Source organism: Chinchilla lanigera, unplaced genomic scaffold, assembly GCF_000276665.1.
Source record: "Chinchilla lanigera isolate Chin_1 unplaced genomic scaffold, ChiLan1.0 scaffold00014, whole genome shotgun sequence".
Taxonomy (NCBI): domain Eukaryota; kingdom Metazoa; phylum Chordata; class Mammalia; order Rodentia; family Chinchillidae; genus Chinchilla; species Chinchilla lanigera.
The window spans coordinates 16,179,548-16,184,144 of record NW_004955415.1 but is presented as its reverse complement, the minus strand read 5'-3'; the positions used below and the strand labels follow the sequence as shown (position 1 = coordinate 16,184,144).

At 50.5% G+C, this 4,597-nt stretch overlaps 1 protein-coding gene across 1 annotated transcript in view; it reads right to left on the bottom strand.

The window, feature by feature from the left end:
* LOC102013928 (chromosome unknown open reading frame, human C20orf196) overlaps positions 1–4,071 on the bottom strand; it is a 102,864-nt gene extending 98,793 nt beyond the window's left edge. The window contains exon 1 of the mRNA XM_005380842.2: positions 3,952–4,071. The gene's annotated coding sequence lies outside the window, so the exon portion shown is untranslated. The remainder of the gene's footprint in view (positions 1–3,951) is intronic.
* Positions 4,072–4,597: the final 526 nt, after the last annotated feature.

Here is a 4,597-nt window from a genome sequence, read left to right as displayed (position 1 = left end):
TGCAGCAGCCACTGATGATTTCCTACCAATCTGTCCATAACTATGTAATGTTTGTATTGTTCCTATGCTATTTCGTAAATGGATGTATGTTTGTTACTGTGTGTTTGCAGCAACAACCACTGTGAATAGTCAATGATTATTTGATTGATCACTCATGTATATCTCTATCTGTTTTCCCTAGAGACCACTTTGGAGAATCCAAGCTATAGTATAATAACCACTGATAATTTCCTGCCATTTTTGTCTGTAACTCACTATTACTTGCTATTTGTTTTCCTGAGAAACTATCTTGAAGATACCAATAGGTAAAATAACAACCACTGATAATGTCCTACCAGTTTGTCTGTAATTCAGTGAATCCCCCTATTGCTATGTTGTCCTTCTTTTACTCTTTAAAATTAAAAGAAAAAAGAAAAAAGAAAATTCTATGAATGTGAAAATAAATAAATAAATAAATAAATAAATAAAGGGGCAGAAAGATGCTGTTCAGGCCCTTTGTTTGCTCTGCTGCCTTCTGCCTGCCATGAAGTGTTTCTCCTCTGTGATGCCTGCCTGCGGTGCCACCTTGCCTTGGAGCCAGCTGATTATGGGCTGAAACCTCTACAAACTGTGAGCTAAGTAGACCTTTCCTCTTTTAAGTTTGGGTGACGAGTGTCCTGTCAACAAGAGAAGTAACTAAGACACTTGCTAACTTCTGTATGTACACAGAACATAAGCTTGGGCTGAGAGAACTAAAATGAGTACTAGCACAACACCAAACAAATACTGAAGACTTTAAAAAACTACTCGAGGAGCTGGGCGTGGTGCCTCACACCCGTCATTCCAGCACCCAGCAGGCTTGCGGCCTGGGCCAGGTAGGGAGCTCAAGGCTAGTCTGAACTACAAGGGACATCGTGTTCCCCTGCCCCAAACTTGTGTGACCCACCCTCACATGTTTCTCCTTAGGACAGGAAGCCTGGGGGCCAGACGTGCCCTGGGGTGGGCTGGCTGCAAGTGGCTATACCCAAGGCGGCTGCCCTTAATTGCATTAGAGTCTGTCTGCATGCTAAGTGACACACGCCTGGCACTGACGCTGACAATCACCACCAAGACAAGGAGTGGAAAGGCCCATAAAAGGAGTACAAGTGCAAGCGTGGTGGTGCCTGCCTGTAACATAGCCCTTGGGCAGATGGGTCACAGGTTAAGGCCAGCCTGGGCAACTGAGCAAGAGCCTATCTCCAAAAAGAAGAGAGAGAGAGAGAGAGAGAGAGAGAGAGAGAGAGAGAGAGAGAAAGAGAAAGAGAGAAAAAAAGAAAAAGGGAGGAAGGTAGGGAGGGAGGAAAAAAGAATAAGGTGAAAAGAAGGGATATCTACAGTCAAATGCTCTACCGCTGAGCTATACCCCCAAGAAGGGATATCTGAATTCCTGGGAAATCTGAGTATTTTCCCAGGAAACACATGAATATTCCTCCCTTTTACTAACCTATTTCATTTTTTTTAAACACTGTACTCATAACCTTCCCGCCTCCCAGTAAGTGAGAAGTTGATTTGGGAAGTTTTGTTTGGGTTTTGTTTTTTTGTTTTTTTTGAGACAGGGTCTCACTGTGTAGCCCAGGCTGGCCTCGAATTCACAGTGATTCTCCTGCCTCAGCCTCCCCAGTGCTGTTACCACCATACCCGGTAATTTTAAAGTTTTATTGCCTACTTCGTTTATACTTTTTATCATTTAAAATTTTTTATTAGTGTATGTTTCCAATACATAACGTTTATAGTCATTTTAGGGGGTAGGTACATGTGCTTAAAAATTTTTTTTTTTTTTTTTTTGAGATAGGATCTCTATGTGTAGTCCAGGCTGGTCTTCAATTCACTATGTAGTCTGGGCTGGCCTTGACCTTGGCAGCAATCCTCCTGCCTCAGCCTCCAGAGTGCCAGGATTACAGGCATGTGCCACCATGCCTGGCCCCTAATCCTTTCTGTGTATTAGAAGCGTCACTAGTGTGAGCTATCCTAAGTGTATCACAGCACCTCATGGCTAAAATGGCTTATTTAAGGGCCAACAGAGGGAAAAATCACTACTAAAACCACAAATGAGGAGAAATGTGTAATTATGAAATCTACAGGCCCCAAACTGATTGATGTCGAAAATGAGCATATGAGGACATTTCTTCCTGGAATTATTATCTTCAGTTGGCTCCCTGCTTTGTTTTGGGGGGCCTGACCAACATGGGAGCTGGAGCAGGGCCAAGTGCTAAACTCCTGCCTGCAGGGCTGCCGGGTGGAAAGCTCTGGCTGCGGCTCCAGCTTCCCCTGCTGTGGAGCAGGTGACCAGGCGCTGTGCCAAGTGCCTGAAGGTGGGAAACCCCACACAGCCTAGTCATCCCGTGCCATCCAAAGGACTGTCCTTGCTACTCCCTTTTCCCTGCTGTCCCGGATAACACCTCCGATATCTACCTGTTAGCAGTAAGTCCTTGCAGGCACTGAATCAGGTGTGATGGTGCACGCCTGTAATCCCAGCACTCAGGAGGCTGAGGTAGGAAGACTGCCATGAGTTCAAGGCCAGCCTGGGCTACATAGTGAGTTCAAGACCAGACTGGACTACACAGGAAGACTGTGGGGGGAGAGAGAGAGAGAGAGAGAGAGAGAGAACGAAAGGAAAAGTTCCAGCCACCAACTGTAGCAAAGCCATCTATCTGATCCTCCCTTTATCAGACCTTCCGAAGAAATCAGTATTAAAGGAATAATAACCCAATCTCCCCAGGGGGCCAGGTCAACCAGTGTGACAATGAGGTCCCTCTAGGTTGTAATTAACAGGTCAAGTCTGCTTCCCCAGCCAACTTTGCCATGCCCTAATTTCCTGTCTCATCAGCACTTGGCAGGCTGAGGCAAGGAGGTTTCCCAGAGTTCCAGGCCCGCCTGGGCTACACAGCGAGACCCTGTCTCAAAACACAAAAACAAAAAAGCTGGGCATAGTAGCAGATGGCTACCATCCCAGCACTTGGGAGGCTGAGGCAGGAGGATCTCAACTTCAAGGCCAGCCTGGGCTACAAAGTGAGTTCAAGGCCAGCTTGAACATATAGTGTCAAAAAACAGAAAAAGAATAGGAAGGAAAAGGAGAGAGAGGGTTCCAGGTAATGTACCCCAAACAGAAGGCCAGGCTGACAGCGCTTTCCAGCTGCAAGGAAACCACAGCCAGCCGGCCCTCAGCATAGCGCTGGGCACAGAATGGTGACTCAGCACCGCCCCCTCCGGCTGCAGCCCTCGGACACCGCCAGGGGGCTGGCCATGAGGACGCCGCCAGCTCCCCTTCCTTCCACCCCAGGCCCCGGCTTCTCTTTCCTTTGTTCTTTGTAATTACAGAGTCATTGCAGACGCTGTCTTTTCCATAGTGACTCAGTGTTCTGCTGACTAACGATCCCGAGGTCGTGGTGGTTTTTTCCCCTGACAAAAGAACAAACCGTGTCCACACTCTCTCGCGTGTCGTTCCCCTGCCCAAAGCTCCGAGGAGACAAACCAAGGGCCGCTCCCGCTAGCTAGGAACGTGAGACGTCTTCCGGTGGAAAACTAGGAATGCGCATTTCATCTACAGACCAAGGGCGCTGCGGGGTGGCTCCGAGGAAGCGTGTGCTCAGCCTGTGCTTAGCATTTTGAGGCCGTGGGTCCATCCCCAGCCCCAAAACCAACAAGCAGACTGAGGGGGTTGGAGGTTGCCAGAAAGTCACCCCGCTGCAGCTGTCCAGCTGTGCCCGGCCACAAGGCAGAGGCGACCCCCTCCCCCAGCCCCTATAGGGCGGTGGGCCCTGGAGCCTCCTTCTGGAGGTGGTTTCTACGTTCTTTCTGTCCGATGAGCACAAACGATAGCAAGGTTTTGCATTTATTAAATGTGGGAAAAAGAAACAAGCTCTGCAGAGCGAGTTTGGGCCAAGTAAAAGCAGACAAAAAATAAGTACACTCTACAGGACCAGAGCGGGCTACCTTGAAGGGACCTAGTAGTAGCAAGAGCTCCAAGGCGACTGTCCTCTTCTGTATAGTCCTCCAGGCCCAGGCGCATCCTGACAGAGACCTGCCCCAGCTCTCCGGGGAAGGCAAGCCACCGCGCAGGGCTTGGGAACTGTTCTGCGCACGCGTCAGGTTGTGTAATTAACAGGCCACGCCTACTTTCCCAGCGGGTAGTAGCCACGCCCCGGCCCCTGCCTCAGGGGGCCCTCCCGGGGGATGGGGCGCCGCAAGGGGCTCGGGGACCCCTGCCCCGGGGACCCCTGCCCCTGGGCCGAGCGGTGGCCCCAGTCTTCCTCCGGCCTCTTCCTAGCACAGGTCTCTTCCTGGTGACCCAGGCTTTGCGCCTAATGCGCTCACCAAAGAGCAGCGCAGGAGGAGCGTTTATCAGCGGTGGCAGGCTGGTGGAGAAGGGCTTCTTGACAACACGCCGCATGCAAGGGACCCCATAGCGCAGGCAGTGAACTAAGGACCCGGAGCCCTGGCCGAGGGCAAGTGGTGTCACCGGCCACTCGGGCCACACGCTCAGGCCCACTGCTTGCCACTGACCAAGTTGAAGGAGGCCGTGTGCTTTGGTGAAAAGGATTTATTCACAGCTAGCTCCGGGACGATGGAGCGGACTCAT